Here is a 25,712-nt window from a genome sequence, read left to right as displayed (position 1 = left end):
CTTTAGTCCCAGAACTTGGGAGGCAGAGGCAGGTGGATTTCTATGTTCGCGGCCAGCCTGGTCTACAAAGTGAGTTCCAGGACAGCCAGGGCTACACAGAGAAACCCTGTCTCGAAAACAAAACAAAATTAAAATAAATATAGAAATGTCATCAAAGCCTTAAACTAAATTCAAACGAACCAATGGCCTTTTTCCTTAGCCGTAAGAATTCTGTTTTCTGTAAGCCACACATGGGGGCACGCACTTATAATTCCAGCACTCTGGAGGTAGAGGAGGCAGGAGGCAAGAGGATTAGGAGTTCAGATCAGCCTTAGCTACAAAGTGAGTTTGAGCCCCAGGCTGGAGTACAGGAGACCTGTCTCATGAAGTGGGGAGGGGTGGTGGAGGGAGATAATGGAAAGGGGGAGGAGCAGGAGGAAGGAGGAGGAAGGATGGGAGAGAGGAGGGAGGGAGAAGGAAGATCTACCTCCCTTTCATTTCATGCTCTCTATAGTTTTCTTGGGAAGTGGATAAAGGCAGATTGCTCCCAGCATGATGCTAAAGTCAAACTCCATCTGATAGACCTTTAAAGCATGCATCTTGGGCTGGTGAGATGGTTCAGTGGGTAAGAGCACTGACTGCTCTTCCAAAGGTCCTGAGTTCAAATCCCAGCAAGCACATGGTGGCTTACAATCATCCGTAATGAGATCTGGCACCCTTTTCTGGTGTGTCTGAAGACAGCTACAGTGTAGGGAGCGGGGCCAGAGCAAGCAGAGGTCCTGAATTCAATTCCCAGCAACCACATGATGGCTCACAACCATCTGTACAGCTACAGTGTACTCATATACATTAAATAAATAAATAAATAAATAAATAAATAAATAAATAAATAAATAAATAAATCTTAAATGAATAAATAAATAAAAATAAAGCATGTGTCTCTTATTTGTCCAAATCTAGGGTCCAGATCAAGTATTTTCCTTTAATCCAGTCTAATATGTTTGTTTAATAAGTCATGTTCATTAGGTGAAATGTGGAGGCTGAAGAATGTGCAAAGCAAAACCTGGCAGTCACTCATAGTGATCTCATCCCATTTTCGCTTCCCTAACGAAGTCATTACTGTCTGAAAGAGCAGGCTGGAGCACAGAGTCCCTGCGCTCCGTGACACCCCTGAGACTGGCATTCTGAATCCTTCGTGGCATGGGGGCTCGGCTTCTGAGCATAGAAGGAAACATAAACAGAGTTTTGTAGGAATTTGATGCCACACTAAAATTGCTAGCCTCATCCTGCCCTCACTCAGAAAACTACCAGTTTGGCCTTGGTGGAGCCTATTTTAGTAAAAGCTTCACTGGGGTGCGACACTAAGCACAGAAATCACTCTGTATCCCCCACTCTATGGATGAAGACACCAACACCAGACTGAAAGAAAAGCCTGGGACAAACATGGATGGTGTGACCAGAAGAGGTAAGGCTCCTGACTTCACCTCAGCCGTCAGGCAGGAGAGTTGGGGAACAGCACAAGAAGAGAGTCTTGCACCCCAACCAGGCTTCCAGGCTCAAATGTACCGACTCCCCTGGGTTCCCTTTCCTACAGAAGTCAAGAGCACTGAGTAGCATGAACCTGAATAAAGCCCAAGGTGCTGTGGTGGCTGCTTTCCCTTGCCAAATGATAGGACTGGCATCATGATGGGAACTAATTCTTCGGCATCTCTGTGAGGGATTTTCTGAGTTAGGTTGATTGAGAAGACCCACTCAGGTGTCTGGAACTGAAAGAAAGTCATTGAGCAACATCATTCATCTCTATGTCTCTATTTCTGTCTTTCTCTCTCTCCTGTCTCTGTCTCTCTGTGCCTCTCTGTATCTCTCTCTGTGTCTCTGTCTCCATTTCTGTTTGTCCCTCTCCCTCTGCCTCCCCCTCCCCCTCTCCCTCTCCCTCTCTTCCCCCTTTCCCCTCCCCCTCCCCCTCCCTCTTCCTCTCTGCTTCTTGACTGTGGGCTTCTTGACTGTGGATACAATGTGACCCACAGTGTCAAGCCCCTACAGCCATGGCTTCCCACCAGGCTGGTTTGCACATTCTGAATCCATAAGCCAAAATAAGCTCTTCCATCCATCAGTTACGTTTGCCAGATACTTTGTGGCAGTAGCAACACAAGTAACTAACTACTATGTCATTCCAAGAAAGGCTGCACAAATCTCTGTGTTCAAACCTGCGACTGCCATCTGCACACCACTTTTTTAGAGGCCCAGTCCACCTTCTGAACAGCACCACTACCACCTCCTCCTCCATGTGTGCTTACCTCTGTGTTTGCCTGCTACCTTCACCTCTGGCAGAAGGAATGGATGTTTCAAGAAGTACAGAGATTGGGGCCTGCTTTGTTCCCATCGTTATTCTCAGAATCAAGAATGCCACCTAGAAAAGAATAAGTATCAAGAAAGGCTTGAGGAAAGCCTCAATAAATGGCCAAAGAACTTTTTTTTTTCTGAGACAGGGTTTCTCTGTATAGCTCTGGCTGTCCTGGAACTCACTTTGTAGACCAGGCTAGCCTTGAACTCAGAAATCCACCTGCCTCTGCCTCCCAAGTGCTGGGATTAAAGGCGTGCGCCACCACCGCCCGGCCTTTTTTTTTTTTAATTTCGTTTTTATTTTATGTGTAGGAGCACTTGCCTGAGCATATATGTGTGCACTCTCTGTGAGCCTGGTACACAAGAACAAAATAAAATTAGGCCATTGGCTTCCCTGGAACTGAAGTTACTAACTGTTACAATTGTGTGAATGTCAGGAACTGAGCCCAAGTCCTTTGCAAGAATAGCAAGCACTTTTATCCTCAGAGCCTACTCTCCAGCTCTATTTTAGGGGGGAAAGAATAAGAAAGGTAACAGACCTGCCTAAATAAATAAGCAAACAAAAACTTTTCTAGAAAAATAAATTTTCTACATGTAGTTGTGACCCAAATGTGCAGCCAATTTGGAGAAATCATAAAAGAGAATGACCTTAATTCGGAGGTCATTTTTTCTTTTAGCATCACACAGATACACGTGTGGTCTAGGCCCAGCCGTTGGCCTAAATCATGAGTAAGAATAAATAGGATCATGTCAAAGCTGCTTTGTGTTCAGTTCTTAGCATCAAGCTGAGCACAGAAGTCTGAGCAAAACGGAACATAAATGTAACCAAATTTTACAAACAAAATGTCCTCAAGTGTGCCAGGGAGGAGGTGGGAGGGTGAAGGGAGCAGGAGGCAGAGGGCAGACAGGGATATATTTTTGTTTCATATTGAGCAGAGTCAGAGACGCTGAATAAAGTTCTTAGAACAGGAAATGGAAATTTAAGTGCATCAACTACAGTGGTCGATAAAATAACAAAAGGTAATAGAATTACTGTCTTGAAGGAGGAAGAAAAGCAAGAGGAAAGTGAAATCTAAAACAAGAAAATGACCCTAATTGGCAATGGACAGTAAGTTAGCAACACAGAGAACTAAAGACAAAGCCAACAGCAGCCCTTGGAACCGAATTGTGGGTGGCAACCCCAGAGTCACCAAAACAAGAGGCTGTCCCTGTGGTGGGGCTTGGACGACAGACTGGGGGCACAGAATTCCGAGGAAAGAGACTGGGTTTTTTTAAAATATGAGTCTTTTAGTAATAAAAGAATAATTAGCATGGTGCTGGAGCAATGACTCATTGGATAAGAGTATGCTTGCTGCCCTTGTAGATAGAGGACCTAAGTTAGATTCTACTACCCACATTACATGGCTCACAGTCACTTGTAACTCCAGCTCTGGGGAATCCAGTGCCCTCTCCTGGCCCCTGATGCTACCTACATCCACATGGGTGCACACATACACACACACACACACACACAGACACAGCCTTTAAGACTCTTGGATTCTGATATGGGCCATATCTGGCAATTATGGGATTTTCCATTGTGTGTTCATCTGTCTGCTCTCCTGACTGGCAGTTCATGCGGGTAGCATATCTTCTTAGATCCTAGCATGGATCACTGACATCGTGTGCCCTCCTAAGCCTTGACATCTTTTGCAGCTCCTGCCCTGTACATCACAGGAGCTGATCTTTTAGCACCAAGCCCACCTCACTGAAGGCACCACTAGGAGAAGATGCTGGGTGTCCCACTCCATCACTCTCTGCCTATTCCTTTGAGACAGGGTCTCTCACTGATCCTGGAACTAGGTTGGTAACCAATAAGTCCCACCCATCCTCCTGCCTCCACCCCATACAACTCTGAGGGTTACAGATTATATGTTGTTGTGTATGTTGTTGTATGTGACCTTCCTGGCTTCTTACATGGGTGGTGGAGATTTGATCTTAGGTCCTTACGTTTTGGCCGGCTTGAGGACTCTAATTCCAAGACAGACCCCAGACACAACCTCTTTCTCTCTATTATGCTCCCTGAGTGAGCCCAGGGTTTTCCTCATCTCTGTGGAAGCCTCATGGTTGCAAGCAGCTCTCCTCATATCATCTTGCCTCCCAGTCAGGCTCCGAGGGAGACGAGAGGGGATACCCTCCGAGGGTAGATTCGATCACATCAGTCCCCTGCCAAAGTCCTCCCTCCAGTGTGAGCCCTTGTCACTAGAATTCCGGAACTTCAATCTCTTCACGCCGACTGAAAGGGTCTCCTGCAGGGTTCCCATGCCACCCTCACCACACACTCTCCTGGTCACCACTGTCCTGATGTCCCATGCCTTTGTCTCAGACAGGGAGTTTCCACTCCAGGACAGCTGCCCAAGGGTCCACTTCACTGAAATGGCGCTCCCAGAGGCTTCTGTGTTGGTCTCCTTCCAACTGCTCATGGTTCTGCTCAGAGATCAAAACATCAGAAGACTCTCACCCCACAAGAGGCCATAGCGTGTTTTTGTTGTTGTATGCAGATTTTATTTGAGATAATCATAATTATTTATGGGTTTATCTGTCCTCCCACCAGACCATGAGTTAAAGAGTCAGATTATTTTTCTTGCTTGTGCCTTTAGTACACATACAAAATACTTCTGAAAAAAATAAACTTAGCTAGATGTCCACTACCACCTAAGGGCCCACAGTTGCATCCCTGGAACCCGACCTGGGAGTTCCTTTGGTCTCTGTGACATTCCACTCTGGGCATGTTAAAAAGCAGAGATTGGGGGCTGGAGAGATGACTCAGCGGTCAAGAGCACTGACCTGAGTTCAATTCCCAGCAACCACATGGTGGCTCACAACCATCCGTAATGGGATCTGATGCCCTCTCCTGGTGTGTCTGAAGACTGCAACAGTGCATTCATAATAAATAAATAAATAAATAAATAAATAAATAAATAAAGCAGAGATTGTTCTCAAATGGTTCTGGAGATAGGAAGCCTGAGAACTGACTGTGGAGCCTTTCTGCCTGGCTGGTGCCTTCCTGCCCCGGTCTTCCTGTGTTCATCAATCTTTGTTTGTCCATGTTCTCTCTTCTCCTGAGGACACCCCATAACTTCATTTTACCTTTGTCTTTTGTAATAGTGTCTTCTCTGTGGCTGTGATAAAATAACCTGATAGGTGACATCGGGGAGGAAGGGTTTGTTTTGCCTTACAGTACGGAGGGCAGAGAGTTCATTGTGGTGACAGCAAGAGCAGGAAGCAGCGAGGGAAAGCTGCCAGTGAGGCCAGCCAATAAAATTCTGCCCCCTAGCAGACTTCCTCTAGCAGGTTCCACCTCCTAAGATTCCATTTCCTCCCTGAACAGCGCCACCAAGTATTTAAATGGTGGGACATTTCATATGCAAATCATGGCATCTCCTTAAAGGCTTTGTCTCCTTGACCTGGTGGGATGTTGGTGTATGATTTTGGGAGGGACACAAGTGTCCCTTATATCTGATCTGTGTCCAGTGTGACTTCCTGAGCCATCACTACCCACTTCCAAGGCAGGACTGCAGTGAAGCTGATGAGCTGTGCATCGTGGTCCACCTGCTCTCACCAGCTCCTCCCAAAGTAGTGATCAGGGCTGGAATATGGCATTTACATGGTGGAGGTAGTATAAGACAAAGGCAGGGCTCTAGAAGACAAGCTGGGGTGACAAGAGATAAGGCTCTAAGCCTGTGGGGCAGTCACCAGACACAAGTCTGGATAGCCCTTGTGGTGCCCCAGGCAGCAGTGACTGCCTGATGCCTGATATGATTAACTTCTTCAAAGTCCTTTTAAAAGTGTGTTCAGCTGGAAAACAAACTCCCTCCTCTTCAGTCAGACAAGACAGGAAGTGAGACTCTCGGCTGGCAAATGGAGGAGTTCTGTTCTGGCAGGGTCACTTTGAACTCATACTGCCCAGAACAGATAAGACTACTGTCCCCCTCTAAAGCAGAGAACTGCAGAATGCTGGGTAGTTCGCAGAAGTCGTTTTGCTGTTAAGATGCTCACGTTAGAGCAGTGCACCGTGGATGTGTGAATCAAAGCGTCCCACCAGACCCCAAACACATGCAAAAGTTACCTGTCCATCAAAATGAACAGGCTTTAAGAAAAGACATCTGGGCCAGGATGGTGGCACACATCTGCAATCCCAGCGCTCAGGAAGTGGTGGCAGAAGGATTGTAAGTTTCAGGTCAGTGTGGGCTATAGAGCACGCTCCAGACCAGCCTCAGATACAGATCCACTCAGTGACTAAGAAACAAGAAGGATGAGTGAATGCCTGAATGCAGCCCTCAGTCCTGCACAAGCTGGGCGTGGTGAACACATCTGTAATTCCAGCACTCGGGAGGTGGAGGCAGAGGCAGGAGGATCAGAAGTTCAGAAGTTCAAGCTCACTCCTGGGACTTTTGGAGAAAAAAAAAAAACAAGGAGAAAGAGAAGGAGAAATGAGGGAGAGAGGGAAAGGAGTGTCTGGAATTTGGGGGACCTGGAAATAGCACGGGTTGAGGGGGAAGTGTGCTCCCCTTGCATAGCAGTGGTTAAGTTATCTTGGTGAGAGGTCAGTCATACAGCTGGAGATGCTGGGAAGTCCCAGTGTTCCTGACCACATATTCAAAAGTGGTTTCTTCGACGACTGGGCACGGTTATCAGAGACACAGATCTTTCTCTGTCTTCCCTTATAAGTCTGGCACAAGCTAATACTTGCACAGGAACCTCAAACTTCTACTCGGATGTCTGCCTACATCACCATGAGCTCCATTTCAAGCCAATCTCCTCCACAGTAAGGCTGGGAAGGAAATCAGTTACTGATCATAGACACTTGGAGCTCACAGCAGGGACATCCATCTACCCAACTTCCCACCCAAGTGTGGCATACCATCTTGGGGACCCCCAGAAGAGAGCAGCCTCTCTCTGTGAGTGTTGCCCGGGAGCAGACTCCTCTTAGATTGCAGGGAAGCCATACCCTAATTGGCTCCATCTCCATGTCTCTGCTATGGATGGGAAATCCCTCTCACTTGATCCCTAAAATAAAACCACAATTGCTGGAGGATGAATGGAAGAAACCAGACAAGAAAGTTAAAAACCATGCTGAACTGACCACCCACGATGGATGGAACCTTGTAACACAGTCCCTGTCCCGGTGACTTGTTTATCTCTTTATCATGAAATCAGTGTGAGAACTTTCTGGAAAATTCTACAGGAACTGTAATCTCATGGCCAAAGAATTTTTTTTTAATATTTTAGAAATAGTCCTGGGTACGAGGGTCATTTATGAAAAGCAAACAATGTTGATAACAACAACAAAACTTCTTCGTGCTGTCAAATCCATGAAACCTCAACAAATGTTTTAAAATGTCACAGAAAGCTGTTCTTGCCTTTCTGACAAAATGTTAGACTGAGACGTAAGTCAGAGACATGACTGTGAGGTATCAAGTCATTTCTTGAATTCCAGGATGAGTGTAGGTCCCAAGCAGGACTTTTGCACATGACTACTTAAGCAAGCCATGGCAGCGCTGGCGTTAAGAGGGGCTCTGGGCCTGGTCCTTTGGATCTGTCTGCTTCCTCAGCTGTCAGAGAGTGAGTAGTGCATAGACTTCTCTCAGGGAACAAGAGTAATAATGATAATCCTGGTGACAGTGCTACCTGCCCCCCCTTCATTAACATCTATTCCGTTACAATGTAGCAACTACAAAATACTTGGGAATTGTCCCTGTTTTGCATATTAGGCTGGTAACATTTCAACATTCCAATATATACTTTGTGCATAATTTTATCACCTTTGAAATTATTTATATATGCACGCATGAATGTAAATGAATGTTTTTCCTACTTGTATGTTTTTGCACTATGTGTGTTCCTGGTGACTGTAGAGACCGACTCCCTGGAACTGGACATTTATGAGTCACCATGTGTGTGCTGGTATCTTTAGGGTTTCCATTGCTGTGAAGAGACACCATGACCACAGAAACTCTCATAAAAATCATTTCACTGGGGCTAGCTTACAGTTCAGAGGTTTAGTCCATTAGCGTCATGGTGGGAAGCATGGAGGCACACAGGCAGAGGTGGTGTTGGAGAAGGAGCTGAGAGCTCTACATCTGAATAGGCAGGCAGCAGGAAGGGACTGTGAGCCACTGGGCCTGGCAGAAACTTATGAAACCTCAAAGCCCGCCCCTTAGTGCTTCCTCTAACAAGGCACACTTCCTTATAGTGCCACTCCCTAACAGGGACCTATAGGGGCCATTTTTATTCAAACCATCACTGCTGAGTACTGAATCTGGGTCCTCTGGAAAGGCAGCAAGTGCTTTTAACTACTGCACCATCTCTCCAGCCCTAAGTTATGACTTTTTAAGAGTGTCATCTGGGACACAGGGAGAAGATGAACATTGATGAGACCATTTTGTTTTTCCTAAAAATAAACAGGAGTCTAAGAAGGAGGCTTCTCAAAACCTAAGTAGAGAGTCGGCATTGTGGGCAGTCTTGCTGCGGAATTTGGACTTCCTTTGAAGAGCTCGATGAAGCTGCTGAGGAGAGTTCTCAGCCTCACATACTTAGGAGCTATGGTAGGCAGTCTCCACAAGGGTCCCAAGGGTCCGGGCACCTTGGCACTCATGTGATCCTCTACTTCTCAACGAAGACTGTACCTAGTGACCAACATGGCAGGTGGGATGCCTGGTGTACCAATGAGCTGGTGTATCCAGATAATTATCATCTAATACCAGAGGCCTCAGCAGTTATGCAAGTGAACTAGCACGTAGGTCCACTCCCAGTTGACCCTAAAACATTTCAGACCCATCAAGAACCTTCGCCGTATCCTTGGGATAGACTCCAAGTCAGGAGTGTTCGGCTAAACCCTAATGTTGTTTTTCCTAGCTTGGTGGAACACAAAAATGTGTAGCTTCAAAGCCCAGTACCACCATCACCAAGTAAAAAAGATTAAAAGCTGAGGAGTCACAGGCGATCTGAGCACTCACACCTTGTAGGACAGCTGTGCGCTGTGTGCTGGATCTTGAATGCAGCATCAGCCAACAAAGTGTGAATGCATCCCTCCCCTGAGCTCGCTACTCTATAGCAATTTAGTGTAGAGCAGTGAATCTCAAACCTTCCTGTGCTACCGCCCTTTAATACAATTCCTCCTGTCTTGGCGATCCCCTCCCCAACCATAAAATTACTTTGTTGCTACTTCATAACTGTGATTTTGCTACTGTTGTGAATCGTAATGTAAATATCTGTATTTCCCAGATGGTCTTAGGAGACCCCTGTGAAAGGGTCATTCCACCCCCAAAAAGGTCCTGACCCATTATGTTAAGAACCACTGTTGTGGTGTCTTTTTAATGACACTGAGAGAGAGAGAGAGAGAGAGAGAACTCACACAAATGTATGAAAGTCAGAGGAAGCCTTGGATGTTGTTATTCAGTAGCCACCCATCTGTTTCTGAGGCAGGGTTTCTCATTGGCCTGGAGCTGCTTATCAAGAAGGCTAGACTAGCCAACCAGTAAGTCCCAGGGGTCTGCTTCTCTCTCTCTCTCTCTCTCTCTCTCTCTCTCTCTCTCTCTCTCTCTCTCTCTCTCTCTCAGCTCTGGAATGACATGCCTGTTTTTGTCTTTATTTTATTTACTTTTAGTGTGGGTTATGGAGACTGAACTCAGATCCTCGGGCTTGCAAGACTAGCCTGTTCCTGGCTGAGCCATCTCCCTAGGCCGGTACTGGCTTTTTTGCTCCCACGAAGCTCCACTACCTCTTCCCTCTGCTAGGGAATCTGGAGATGGGGAGGAGAGCTCTCTAATCAATCCTCTCAACGCTTCCAAGAGTCCACAGAGCATCTCCAAAGTTCATCTTCGTCTCCTTGGAATCATCACAGAGCTGACAGAAACCCAATGTGGTTTTTGAAAAGAATTTTTTTTTCCCTCCAGAAACTGACAGGCAGCTGTTAAACAAGAGCCCAGAAGGGTCTGTGTTTGGTTTGAGCCATGCAGCAGCCCAGGCTAGACCAACCCAATTTGAGGGCACTTGTACTGAGTGTTTACCTTGCCACATGGAAATTATAAGGGAATTATAAGGAAGACCCCAGGCAGAAAACAGAAGATTCCGGGTACCTGAGGCAGAGTCCAAAGGGAGGCATCTGCTTTAGCCCTTGACAAAACATAAAATAACAATAATAATAATGGAGTTTGGTGCTGACCAATCAGACTTGGTCCTTTCATGCTGTTTCCTGTTCCTGATCCCGTGGGAGCCCTTGCTCTGTTCTGCAGGATGAGGCTGCCCTGCGTCAGAAAACACAGGTAAACAACAGTAAGACTACTGAGAAATTTGTTGTAACTTTCGTCTTTCTGAAAAAAACAGTATTTTTACAGTGTGTGTGTGTGTGTCCTCAGAGGTTCAAAGAGGGCATTGGATTCCCTAGAATTCTAGGCAGCTGTAAGCCACCTAGCATTAGTGTGGGGATCCAAACCCAGGTCCTCTGTAAGAGGGAAGAGTGCTCCTAACCTCCGAACATCTCTCTAACCCTGTGATTTCATCCTTGGATACAACCTGTACACAGACAGCACATAACTTTCTGATGGTTTCTCTGGGGATGTGATCTTCAGTGTAGTACTAAAAGCCCAGACTAATTTGTTCAGATAAACCCTGCATAAGTATAATCCCCGTCCTTACTGCCTTCGTGTGTAAGATATTGCCATCATTTATATAGAACATAGAAAAACATATGAATCATGAAAGTGGGCACACAGAAGAGAAATAATTTCTTGGTTGTCTTCACAGTGAAATTCCCACACAATTCCATAAACTAGCCACCTGAGGTGGGGAAAACTGGGTGGGGCTGGGATCTGCCCACCCCCATCTCTATCATTCACAGCTCTGCCCTTACACTTACATACTTGGAAGACTTCTGTGTTGGGGCGGTCTGTGGTTAGGTCCCAGATTTTTACTTGGAGAGAGGGGAACTTGTGCTGCCCGAAGCAGAAAGCCAGAATATTTTAACAAAACCTCACCCTGTGGCCAGGACTCCTTCCTGTTCACAGCTCAGGTTGTTTTGTCATAAGAAAATGGAGATGAACCAGTTTGGGGAGGTGGTTCAGTTAGCAGAGCATCTTCAGTGAGAGCCTGAGGACCTGGATTCGGATACCCAGTGCGCATGTCAAAAAGCTGGGCACAGTGGAATGTGCTGTCATCTCAGCCCTCGGGAGGCTGAGTCAGGTGGATCCCAGGCCTGCTGGTCAGCCAGTCCTGCTGGACTGGGGGAGTTATTAGCAGATCAAGTTCAAAGCACAGCACTCCATCCAGGCCTCCTCTGCCCCAAGTTTCGGTTCCAGGTCACACACGTGATTCAACCTCAGTTCCCAGAAGTGGCAAGGGTGCTTCCCAGGCGGTCCCCACCCTCTGCCCAGCTCTCGAGAAGCCCTGCCAATTCTCTTGCTCGGCTGGCTCGCACGCTGGCTGGAGCACGCACGCGCACACCTTGGGATCATGTCCCCAGCTCTGTGTTTCTTATGCCCACCACCTTGACAGGCCTCTCAACAAAGACAAGAAAACATGCTTAGCTGAGTTGGGTTTGTATTTTCCTTTCTCTCTCTTTAAGGGTGATTTTTCTGTAATGAGATTTTTTTTCTTACGGCATGCCTTTTGTTTCTTCTTTCTCTCTTCCTCCCTCTCCCTCTCCCTCCCCCTCCCCCCGTTTTTCTTTCTTTCTTTCTTTCTTTCTTTCTTTCTTTCTTTCTTTCTTTCTTTCTTCCTTCCTTCCTTCCTGTCTTAAAAACCTTCCCACAAACTTTTGGAGGCTCCCATCTAAAACCCATTAGTGATGGTCGGATCCATCCCACCCCTGAGACACAAAACAGAGACACAATTCCATTCCTCCCATCATTTTTTCAGAGAGTACAGCATCCAGATGACTAAAATAGGCCACTTTCATTGGCTTCTTTGGGGTTCCTGCCAAACCTCTTTGATTTATAACAGCTAATGGGGCAGTCCAAAGACCCAAGAGATCTCCAGGTTGCTTTCAAGGTATCTGAAAGTTCAAAGTCATGTCATAGAGCGTGGAAGAGACGATGGTTCTGAGTAAAACAGAATGTAAGTTCATACACATGCTTGCGGATTCCTCTTTGAATCAACCCTGAAGAAACTCCTGCCTGTCAGATGTGGGGCAGGGTCAAAAACTACGAATTGCCTGAAAAGACTCTGAACCTATTCCTCTGCCTCCATTTTGTCAGGAGTGAAAATGAAGGGAGACATGTGTGCTATCTTTGACCAACAAACTAGTGAAACAATGGTTCCTAAGAAATTGGAATTTCCCCCTGGGAATTTCGGGATGAGAGATGGAAAAGGCTGAAACGCTCCTAAATAAAGTCCCACGGCCTCACCCCCAGCCCTGGACAAGATGGCTGCTGGCTTGGGCTTGGATGTCAACCTTGCAGCTCCTCCCTCTCCATCCTGCCAACTGCAGGGGAGTTGATCTCCCACGAGGGGATTTGGTAGGACTTGTCAGAAGGCCTGTCGGAGAGAGACCAGAGCCACACTTGACCAGGACAGCTCATATGCACAGCTCTTCCCTCCATCCAACCTAAACCTCCTGTCAGGCCTCGGAAGATGAACTCGGAGGCCTCAACACCTCTGTACTTGTTCCCCATCCCAACGCAGAGACACTGAATAAACTTCTGTTCTCTGCCTGTGCTGTTACTTGTCTGTTTAATTAGCTTAGTGAGGATGGAGGGCTGAATCCCATTGTTAAGGATTCGGGACCCTGGTGACTCAGGTAACACCTTCCTGACCCAGCTGCCTATCTGTCCGGATGTCTTCATATAACCAAAACCTCTCACAACTGAAAGCAGAGGTTACCATCTGGCTTTGGAAGAGTTAGACTTTAAAGAGTTTTACAAAAATGTCCAAAAAAAAAAGCACCCCCCCCTTTACACTAGTGGATCCTCTGATGTTATTTTAAGGGAATTACATAGCGTCTTAAAATTTGTTTTATTGTCTAATTTCTCAAAGCTCTTATTGGAGTCCTCAATAATTTTTTAGTGGGCAGGGAGTCTGAGACCAATTGTTTAAAAACCTTTGAATTGCCAGAACAGCCTGATAATCTGACCCGACCAGCAGGTCCAGTTATTCGAGGGTCTCGAGGGGACCTCCTCCTAAGAACCAAATGGGGGGTAGAGAGGGAAGAGGGCCTTGTACGAATAATGACACGGAAACCGTTCTGGAATGTATCAAGGCCCCCAATCTATTGAAAAAGGTCCAAGGCTTAAATGCACAAGCAAAAGGGGAAGTACAGATACTTATCAGTGGGAGGGGTGGGGCAATACAAGCAAAAGGAGAAGTACTTATGGGAGAGGGGGCAATAGAAATTCTTTCTTTTGGCAGCTACACGGGGAAGCAGGAACTTGGTGGTATCAGGGTGTGGTCAGGACATCGGCGATGGCTTAGGGCTGGAACATTCTCGGAATCGGTAGAGCTGAAACATTCTCGTAATTGGTGTGTCGGTGGCCCACTTTTGACCCCCTTTTTCTTCTCGGGGGGGGGGGGGAGAGGCCCAATTTAGAGATCAAGAGTTGTCTTAATAGCTCCCAACAATAATCATCTCTGCAGTCTGTCCTTCTCTAAAGTCCCAGACCCACCCTCTTGCCTTGGAGGCAACAACATTGTGTCCATCTCTCTTGGGTAAAGTCCCCCTGCCCTGGGCAAGATGGCAGGCAGCATGGGTCACAGTCTTACAGCCTCCTTCCCTCCAGCTCCCCGCCCCAGCCATACATGGGAGTCCCATGATCTTTCCTCCATTGGCTTGTCTGTAGTTTGCTCTCCATTCCTAGATTGGTCTTTCCATCTATCACCATTCTAATGAGTCAGTTGGCATGATGTCACTAAGGACAGACAAACTGAGACTGGAGTTCAATCAGTGACTGCCTTGTAAGCAGGGGAACATGGGAACCCAGCGCTCCAGCATCTAAGCATGGTAGCACAGGCTTGCAATCCCCTTGCCGGGGGCATACAGACATGGGGGTCCCTGTGACTCCCTGGACAGCCAGCCTAGCCCAATCAATGAGCCTAGATCCTGAAGAGCTCCAGAGTCTTTCTCAAAAAACAAGAATAATTTCTGAGGAACAGCCCTCCCATGCATACACACACACACACACACACACACACACACACACACACGGACATAGAGACACACACAGAGATGTATAGACATACACAAACACACAGAGAGACATACAAACACATGCAGACATATAGACACACAGAGACATATATACACACACATAAACATATAGACACACAGAGAGACACATATGCACACAGACATATAGATACACAGAGAGACATATAGACACACAGAGACATATACACACACATAAACATAGACACATACAGACACACACATATACACACAGATGTATAGACACACAGAGACATACAGACACACACACACATACATGGGAGTGGGCAGAGAACAGATGAACCAATTTAAGCAATTAGCAAAGATAGGGATTGATTTGTATAACTAAAAAGTTCAAAGAGTAGACTTGGGTCAAGGGCTGAACAGTGGACCAATGGTGTTGTTTATTTTTTTATTGTTTTTGTACATAGAATTCATTTTCCCACTGGCTCCCTTCATGATGCTGGAGTAAGTGCCAGAAAACCAAGAATACATCCTCCCTGATCGATCCAGATAGTTCAGCCTTTCTTCTTAAGTATCATGCAAAAGACCAGGAAAATGAGCACCCCGAGTCACCTAGCATTGAGAAGCAACACTGTGTATCCTCACATGTGCATAGTGAACCTTCTACATTCCTTCCACACTGAGCAAGCCACATGAACTATGCCCTGTTGGGTGCTTATTTAGAACCTGATGTCATGAAGGCATAGTAGACAATTGGTGCCTAATGAATGTTTATTGGTTGGAGAAAAATAGATAAGGGTACGGGAGACAAAGCTTGCAGCCAAATTTAGTCTGGGCATCCCTGAGAGATTTTACATAGCCTTTCCCACCCTGAGGAAGTAAAAATCACAACTATGAAATCTTACTTGGTGCTCTGCCCTCCATCTTTGCTCTTGCTGATTTGATCACTGTATTCACCACCTATGAAGAATGGAGTTCTGGACTCAAAACTCAAGAGCCTGGGAAGAGGGGAACTTTTCTATCTTGTCCTTCCTGTGATGGAAAACTTTGCCCTGGGACAAAACAAGGGGTCATCTGTATGCCTGGTTCTCCCTGTATAAAGAGGGAACTGTATTGCTCAGTTCTCACCCGGGGCAGGCATCATAAGATACTCTCTCATTTCTGTGACACAACAGAAAATAAAGACCTAGCTTTTGTCCCTGGTTCCTGACTCATAGCTCCTAGAGTCTCAGAATCTTCTGAGTGACAGTGTCTCTCATATAATAATGAGACACGTGGTTATTCGGACCCTGGACAGCTCCAGGATAGGAAGAAGCTTCGAGAAAGTCCCTCCCACACCCTGCCCTGTGCATCTCTTCCCTCTGCCGTTCCTGGACTTAGTTCTCTGTAATACAATAGTGAGTGGAGCCCTGGTGCTTTCCTGAGCTCTGGGAATCACACTGCATTCTCCAGTCTGAGCTGGGGAGGAGCGGCAGGGAAAGGAACCCCATACATGTAGCCTGTACATCACGGAGATCTCCTTGGCTATAGAATTTGCAAGCCCTGAATTCACAGGGGCCACCCATGGCCACCTTCTACAGGGACTCCTCGCCACCAGCGAAGGAGCCCAGCAGAGCCGAAGGTTGTAATTTTCAGAGAGTGTCTCTCTGTGGCTTGCCTCTGGTCAGGTAGGGACCAGTGCTAAAGGCCTTTAATTACATAGGACAGAAGCCACGGCTAATTCAGGACACGCCAAGACATTTGACGTACATACCAGAGGAGCAGAATACCAGATGGCATGCTGACCAGTGCCACGTTACAGGAGACAACCAGATGGAGACAAGGCAGAGAAAAGCATGGGGTGTGTGCGGCCTTCCCTTCCTCAAATGCAGGCTCTGGAGATGTGCTCCACATCATCCTCAAAGGGGACCTCAGTTCCCTATCAGGGGAATTTCACATGAGCTGTCAATCATTAGCATGGGCCCTCTCAAACACGTTCAGATGTGCCTCATATCCACTGATAATTAACTTGTATAGAGGCCCAGGAAAGCCATGGAACGTCTTGAGTAATTCAGGGAGAATGGATAGATGCGTGAATAGACATAGACTCTCTGTCTTAACTGGGGGGAAATGTGGGTATGAAAAAAAAAAACCAGCTAAGAAGGAGCAAGTGTTTCCTCAATTGCAAGATCCCAGCTGAGCCCATGGCTGTCTTCTACTACTGTCGTTTAACCATTTGTCCCCTGTTTACTAGCTATGGAATGCTTTTAGGAAAGGCTCCGATCACACATCTAAAATGCTTTCTAACTCAAAACACGTGATCCTATTGTGCAAAAGTACTTGAACATGGGAGATTCTCCTTTTTTTGTTTTGTTTTTTTGTTTGTTTGTTTCTGTTTTGTTTTTTTTGTTTTTCGAGACAGGGTTTCCCTGTATAGCCCTGGCTGTCCTGGAACTCACTCTGTAGACCAGGCTGGCCTCGAACTCAGAAATCCGCCTGCCTCTGCCTCCCGAGTGCTGGGATTAAAGGCATTCGCCACCATGCCCATTCTCCTAATCAGACACACCCAACCTCTTGAGATGGAGACACAACACAGTCATCCTCAAGGCTTACATCCAAGCAGTAGACAATGAAGGTTCATAAAAAAAAAGCATTCCGGATCTCATAGTGTCCTATTAAATGTGTGAGTTTGCGTTGGCTTGCATTCGCAGCTATCCTGAGCCACACACATTCCAGGGGCCACAGCTGAGCATTTAGACTCTCAACAGATGAGAAAATGTACTTCTATTTTAATTTAGTTTGGGAGTTTTGTGTACTTTGAGACAGAGTCTCACTGTGTACCCCAGGCTGAGATCAGACTCGTGATCCTCCGGCCTCAGCCTCCCTTCTGAGTACCGAGATTACAGAGCAGGGACATAGTTTCATCCGTTGTATGGGTAACACTCTTCTTGTCGTGACCCGCATGTACAGAAGCAGATTTAATTTTGGAGGGCCTCCTCTATGAAGACTTCTTATTCACATTCCTCTATTAAATTATGTATCAGTTCAACTCGTTAAGCACACAATATTCTTTGTGAATACCAGTCATGGACACGGGGGGCATAAACAGAAGTAAGACATCCTGATTGCTGCCTCCAAATGTATTCTTTAAAAAAAATAAAACAAAATACATCATAAACCAAGCAAGGGGAGCCTAGCTGTGGTCCCAGCACTCAGGAAGTGGAAACAGAAGGACCTCAGGTCAGCCTGAGATGCACGGTAAGATCCTGTTTCCAAAGTAAAGTTTTTAAAGGCCTAAGAGATGATTTTTTTTCTCATACATTTATAAAATTACAAAAAGATTATGGAAATGACTGGATTTTTATTAAATAAAATAATGAGTTTTTAAGCTGTAATGTGAAGTCATGGTCAAACATGATTTCAATCAAATGGAGCCCATTTCCTAAATGGAGATTTCTTCCCAGGACGCCTTCCTTGAAGGCATCCATCAGGAACAGAGAGCCAAGCACACAACTGCTGGCTTTCTCAGCAGGTGGCGGAATGCCAGGTTCCCAGACACCTTTAAAAGTCTAACCGATCGCAGAATAAGGAGGTCCATAGATGCCTTCTCTTCTAAAGCAGTGTTTGAATTTTTGTTGACTACAGTTCTGTTTGAAATGGGGTAGTAGGGGCTGGAGGGTGCTTAGTGCTCTTGCAGGGGACTGAGTCTGATGCCCAGCACCCGTACCAGGGGACTCACCACTACTTGTAACTCCAGCTCCAAGGGAGTTCTTCTGGCCTCTTTATGCAGCTGTGTTCACATATGCGCTCAACTATGCACACATACTAAAATAACTAAAACGTGAATAAGTCTTTTAAAAGGAAGAAATAAATACACTAATTGAATCCTGTAGGCCAGAGAAGTATCACTCTTTTTAAAAATTTTTATTCATTCATTCATTTATTTATTTTACTTATTCACTTTATATCCCTCTCAGTGCCCTCCTCCTGGTCACCCTCTCCCACAATCCTTCCCCCATCCCTCATCCCTTCTTCTCTGAGCAGGTGGGGGTCCCCATGGGTATCCCCCCCACAACCCTGACACTTCAAGATTCTTCAAGGCTAGGAGCTTCCTCTCCCACTGAGGCCAGACAAGACAGCCCAGCTAGTAGAATATATCCCACGTACAGGCAACAGCTTTTGGGATAGCCCCTGTTCCAGTTGTTCAGGACCCAGATGAAGAAGACCAGGCTGTATATCTGCTACATGTGTGGGAAAGCCTAGGTCCAGCCAGTGTATGCTCTTTGGTTGGTGGTTCAGTCTCTGAGAGCCCCATGGGTCCAGGTTAGTTGGCTCTGTTGGTCTTCCTGTGGAGTTCCTATCCCCTTTGGGAGCCACAATCCTTCCTCCTATTCTTCCATAAGAGTCAAACCACTGTTTGGCTGTGGGTGTCTATGTCTGAGTCAGCTGCTGGGTGGAGCCTCACAGGACAGCATGCTCCTGTCTGCTCCTGTCTGTATGGTTCAGAAGTCTTATGGAGGTGGAGGAGAGGCAGGGGGAGAACCGAAGGACCACTCTTGCCTCTAAAATAGAAATATAAATTCTGAAAAGCCTTTGAGTAAGCCGTCCACGTTTGGGTGTTTTATCTGCTCTTCACCCCCATTGCTGCTGACTGTGGATGAATCCAGGACCTCTGCAAGAGCAGAAAGTGCTTTTATCCACTGAACTCCTCTCGGACCCTGATCATCCTGTCCTGGGGTGCAATTAACAACCAGAGGGAGGAGCCAGGTAGGCCTCAAATATCCCACAGTGCACAGCAGAGCCCTCTGCCAGAAGTACTTACTCAATACATCTTCCCTGAGCTGAGCATGAGATGTGCATGCCATGATGATAATGTAATCGGCTCCCTGTCCTTTGTCATGTCTCTGAGAAGTAGGAAGAGCAGACAGTCTACTCTCTGACAGGAAGGAGAGCGCAGGAAGCTCTCTGCTTGTGGCACTTGTCACAGCTGTGGTACTTGCTCAGGACAACATCAGAAGTGGACAGAATGCAGATGACCACAATATGACCAAGTCCTTCTCAGAACTCTGCCCTGACTTTAAGTTCTGTCAAAAAACTGTTCCGGCTTTGGACAGGGAAGGATGTTGAGTCAAAAGCAGGCCTCACAAGTGAGTTCCAGATAAGCCAATATTTTATTTAGTTCAATTTGTGGCTTAAAAGGTTTCATGTGGTATAGAGATTTTTTAAAAAGAAGAAGAAAGATTGAGTTAAAATTAGAAAAGAAAGAGGTTTATATTAAAACTTCAATGTAGTAAAAAATAGTAACTTATCAAACAAAAATGTGAAATCTGCTACATCAATTTATACAACCAGAGGCTACCCACATGGAATCGAATACCTAACTGGTGATCCTTGGTCTCATTGGTCCTCACACATAGATGGATGGTCTTCAGGTATAATGAACAATCTCTTCCTAACTGGTAATAGGTCATAAGAAAGGCTAAAACAACTTTTTGGTGGAATTATAATGTCATCAGTTATTAAAGAGGAAAGCAAACTTGTATCCTGATGAAATGCTTTTTCATTTTTACATAAAGAATTAAATATTGGAGCTGGTGAGCAGGCTCAGTGGCTAAGAGCACCTACCTTCAAGCCTGAAGACTTCAGTTTGATCCTGAGATCCGCACGGTGGGAGGTGAAAGCCAACTCCCATAAGTTTTCCACTAACGGCTGCCTGAGAGTGCTACGTATGACATGCATATACAATAAATACGTAAGTGTAATTCCTAAGAATAAATAATAGCAGGATATTTGATACTGCAGGATATAGTCTTCTTCAACTTTTCCAAAACTGATATGTTATTTTATAATCATCATTATTATTTTATGATCATCAATGCTAAGAACAGGGCATCACATAAACTCAGAGTACACGATGGCAGAAGTATGTTTAGAGACATCTTATAACATGCTCAATTATGTTATGACCCAGTTGTTTCCGAGTTGTATCACAGTGTCTACTTATTGGCTAAAGTATAGACATCTGTCTCACTGGTTCAGGGATCTGGGTGTTGGATATTTTGCTTTAGTTGACAGAGTCAGCAAAGCTTGAAACTGACCTCAGCTGTGTTGACTGTGAGAAAAGTGTGAGCATCTTAATAGCAACAACCACAAAAATGTAAAAATAAAAAAAGTTAAAAATTAAACTGTACCGGCCAAATGGTTTGCTGTACAGACCTGAGGACCAGATTTCAGACCCCTCAGACTCCACACAAGAAGAGCCTGGCAGATAGCCTACCTATAATTCTAGCACTCTAGGGGGAGAGACAGACAGACAGACAGACAGACAGAGACACAGACAGAGAGACACAGAGAGACACAGAGAGAAATAGAGAGGATCCCCAAAATTAGCTAGACTAGTAGAATCTGCAAGCTCTGGGTTCAATTAAGGAGACCCTGCTTCAATGAACAAAATGAAGAGAGGCATCACAGAGAATGACACACATCAACCTCGGCCCTCCGCATGCCTTCACACACACACACACACACACACAAATACATATATACAAGCAAGAAGACCCACGTTCACATGCATCTAAATATACATAAATAAAACAAAAGGTGAATAGAAATGTATGGTGTCTTTTTGCCACAAATAAAAACACTGCAGAGTTTTAAGAGAAAGGAGACCTAGGAGGTGAAACAATGGAATCAACAATGACATTGAGGGGTTGCAGAGATGGCTCAGTGGTTAAGAGCACTGACTGCTCTTCCAGAGGTCCTGAGTTTAATTCCCAGCAACCGCGCAGCACCTCACAACCATCTGTGATGGTTGTCCTCTTCTGGTGTGTCTGAAGACAGCTACAGTGTACTCATATGAATAAAATAAATGAATCTTGAAATGAAAAAGAAAAGAAAGACATTAGGATAGTGGGCTGGGAGCCGTGGTGCCTAGCTCCTCCTCCTTGACCTAGCCCCTCCTCCTTGACCTAGCCCCTCCTCCTTGACCTAGCCCCTCCTCCTTGACCTAGCTCCTCCTCCTTGACCCAGGTGAGTGACCAGATGAGTTATCTCCCCACAGCTTGCTTCACTCTTCTACTTGAGAAGGGGAATAATAGTACCTGCTCTAGGGCGTCTCCTGCTCACAGGTCCATGCATAGCATCCTCACTTCAGGGACCAACATCACCAGTACTTGTACAGGAAGACTATCCTAGTGTGTCTGTTGTCAAAACAAAACACCAGAGATCAGGTCATTTAGAGCCCAGAAAGTCCAAGGACACAGTCCTGGTGTTAATGAAAGCCATCTTGCTATTTCATCATATGTTGATGGGCATTGCCCAGTATAAGACAGGCAGAGTAAGCATGCTAGCTGGGTTTCTCTTACAAAGACACCAACTTCATCACAGAACTCCACCCCACGACCTAATTTAAACTCATTACAGCTTTCTTCCAAGCTCCGCCTTCAATTTCATTAAAATAGATCCAAGAGCTAAGTTTCCAACTTGGAGGAGTACTTAAGAGTGTGAAAAGGCACATAGTTAGCCTTCGGGGTGCATGCAGGTAGGGGGTAGAGGCTCTAGTCTGAGACGAATGGCATTTACCAGCCCTCAGTATCTCAGTGAGGGTAAGGAGTGTCCAGAAATGTGGGCCAGGCCAAAGGATGTTTTGGTTCCAGGGTAACCAGACCAGATGCCTAGATTGCATTGCTGAGGGGCAGACGGGACTCAAGGGTTGTTTGCTCCAACTAACATTTAAAAGAAAGGCTTGACCCAGGCTTGCAGGATGTTACCTGTAATCCCAGCACTCTGGCAGGAAGAGACAAGGCCAACCTACCCAGCTCTTGTCTCCCAGCTAAATGAATAAAATTGATAAAAAAAAAGTTTGCACAGCTGCTCAACACCAAGTTCCTCCTTCTAAAAGATCAATTAATGCTGACAGTTCAAATTAAAGTTAGCTACCTTGTAGCTACCTCCCAAAGGAAAGGAAGATTTTAAAAATTAACTCAATCCACTCCAAGTTAAAGAAGTTTAACATTTTACTACAACCTACTGAGATTTCCAAAAAGAGAAAACTAGATGGACAGATGGACACGCACGTGTGAGAGCACACACACACACACACACACACCAATAATTCCAAAACCTGTACCTAATTTAAAATGCCTCTTCATATCTGGCTTTCCATAGTGATCTCATCCTTTCAGTTTTGCACTCCCCAAAGCCCCCAAGTCCCACTTTCTCAGACTTCTATTCCTCTACCCTTCCTCTCGCAGTCCACCTTTTCTGTCTTTGTTCTGCTTGAGCTGTTCTGGTTTGTGTTAGTTTGGTAGTTTTTTGTTGTTGCTTTGTTTTGTTTTGTTTTGTTTTGTTTTGTTTTGTTTTCCATCAATGCTACTGTTCCCATGTTGGCTGGATCCCACTGGGGGAAACAACACAGAAGCGAGGCAGGATGTGGTCCAGGAAGCCTTCTTCCTCTTGCAAAACTGAATCAGATCCAAATCTAAATATTTGTTTAATCTAAAACGAAAAATGCCCAAGAAAGAAAAGCCCCTACTGCCTTGCCACCAGTCTGACCTGTAGCCAATGTACTAGAAGAGTTCCTCCCAGAATCCTTCACTCTGAATGTGTTGTCCAATCCTGGAAAGGAGGACCATGCACAACAAGGAACCATGGGGTTTCTGACCGAACTACCCAGGAGGGTGTACATAAGAGGAAAGAGTCCCAAAGATGCATAGGCGTGTATGCATGTATCCCCACCATACCATGCACAAAACACATGCATTACATACATATGACACACACAGGCACTACACATGAGCATGTGCTGTGTAGTCCTATTGACTGAATTATAGAAACAGGGTGACTGCAGACTTCACATCTTCTAATGTGAACCACAAACACACTGAACTTTGAACTATAATGAGTTCCCCCACAGGCTTAGACCCCAAATCTCATGAATCTTCTCATATTGGCTTTTTATTTTTGGACGTTTGCATATTTATTGCACCACCTTTATTACTAGGTCTTAAACCCGAGACAAATAGATACCTGGGGTGCCTATTTAACATATCAAAGTGGACCCAGGAGGGATTCTCCCAGAATCCCTCAGTCTCTACCTGTTACAGGGTAAGGCTGGCATACCCTGCCCCTACCCTGAACTCCCTAGCCTAGGAGTTGGGCTGCCCTTCCCTCAGCTGCCCTTCCAGCCATTTTGGATACCCACCCCTTTGGTCTATCCTTACCCTCCTAGATTCTCAGTCTCCTGATCTCCTGGTTCTCTCCTCCCCCCCCCCACCCCCACTGTCTTCTCACATGGCTCAGCTGAGGGTTATGTCCACTCTGGTCTCTCCCAGAATGCCTCTGACTATGCTCTCCCTCATATCTACAATAAACCTCCTCCCCCGTACCTAGAAGCAGTCGTGTCCCTTCCTTTTTGTTTCTATTCTTCATTTACTTACATGTTGATAGAACAAGTAATTTGCACATGCATGCTTGTGTATTGGATATGTGTAAGTGTGCAGCCAGGTATACACTACACGCATGTGTACTCATGTGCATTTAGTGGCCAGAGGTTGACTGTGGAGGTCTTCCTCTACGCCTACCTACCTTACATTGTTGAGATGGGCTCTCTCACTGAAACAAGCTAATCAATTTAGCAAGATTAGCTGGTCAGGGATTCTATCTCAGCCACCCCAGCACATGCAGCCACACCTTTTTTGTGTGGGTACTGGGGATTCAGGCTCAGTTTCTCATGCTTGCTGGAAAAGCACTTGACTGAGCCAACTCCTCTGCCCCTTACTAATCATTTTAAGTCCTTTCTTTCTCAGAAGCAACTGGCCTTAGACACACTGCTTGAGTAGGAGGTCAAAGTCACCCCACCACCAACAGCACCAGCACCCGCCTGTGCCTGAGCCGTGGCTCCTTCAGCTGACCTCCCCCTTCTCTCAACTCTCCTGACAGGAATGAAGACCTCCTAGAGAGACCCTTTTGCTTTGGCTATCAGACTACAGAACCAACGGTCCTCAGAAGTTAGACTCTTCCCTGGGAATTTCAGGCTTGAAGGGAAAGCCTGGTACCAGCCAGAAAGCAAGCGTGTCTTCCTAAAGAGATCTCTCACCGCTTGGACAGCTTGTTAGACAACCTTGCAGGAGAGGCTGGGACCAACAAATAACAGGTTAGTGATGGTCGGAACCACGCTTTGACCGGGACTGCTTAGCTATGCAGACCTCTTGCCTTCTATTGAACCCCAGATTCCAAAACAGGATTGTGGGGATGGACTTGGGGATCCACCTCATTTGTTCCTCTACATGATGTGGCCACACTGAGTAAGTTGCCTCTCTCTTCTTTACTCATCTCTGGAGAGGGGTTACTGGCATCTTGGGGACCGGCTAGCGACTGAGCCCAATGCAAGTTCAAATGGAGCAGCTCCAGTAACATTTTCACGCGGTGCTGAGTATTCAGCTCCTCCCCCCTGCATCTCCTGGTGAGGGGCAAATGAACTGTCCCTACCCTGTAGTGTGAATACCAGCCCTGCAGTGGCCCGCCTGTCCTCCATGCCTCCAGCCCTCTGGGGAAGCCCTACCAGATGCTCACAAGCTGCCAGTGTGATCCAGAGGCTCTTGCACTCTGAGGCTGATCTGGCACAAGGCCCACTCGCTATGGTGATGGCTAACCAGTGAGCTCTGTTCTAAATGCCAAGGGGAGGGAAGGTGTCAGAGGCCACGCTGGCAAAGCCTCCCACGCAATGGCCACCAAAGCGCGAACCTGAGCTGCAGGGGTCACTCATAGCCTTTGTCCAGTTGAACAAGCCGAGTGGCCGACAGAGGTGGGCACAGTGGAGGTCCTGGGAAGACCAAGTGAATGGATTCTGATGTCGCGCTCGGAAAACTCAGCAGGGCAGCTGCTGACCTACTTAGACGGGTCTTTGTCCATTCACGGTGAGCATTCTGAAAGGCCTCTTGTGGAATGTGGCTGCCCTTCTGCAGTGTTAGCAGCCAGACACTGAAGAGGTGGATGAAACGCAGCTCTGACAAAGCCCTGTTGTCCTTCCCAAAGCTGAGTGAGTCAGAGGCACTTGGAGAGGTGAAAGGCCCTCCTGGCGCTCAACATGAATGGAGCCTGGATTTGGAATGTTCCCCCAAATCCCCCAGAAAATAGGCTGGATGGGCCCAGAAGGGGCAGAGTCAGCATTCCTAACAAGAAGCTGTCTTGCTTTGCTGGGAAATGCTTAACAAAAGCTGGCAAAGGGCCGGGTCAGTAAGACACTCGCCACATGAGCATGACAACCGGA

Source organism: Mus caroli, chromosome 13 (assembly GCF_900094665.2).
Source record: "Mus caroli chromosome 13, CAROLI_EIJ_v1.1, whole genome shotgun sequence".
NCBI classification, from domain to species: domain Eukaryota; kingdom Metazoa; phylum Chordata; class Mammalia; order Rodentia; family Muridae; genus Mus; species Mus caroli.
The sequence above is the reverse complement of the archived record's forward strand: the minus strand, read 5'-3'. Positions refer to the sequence as shown.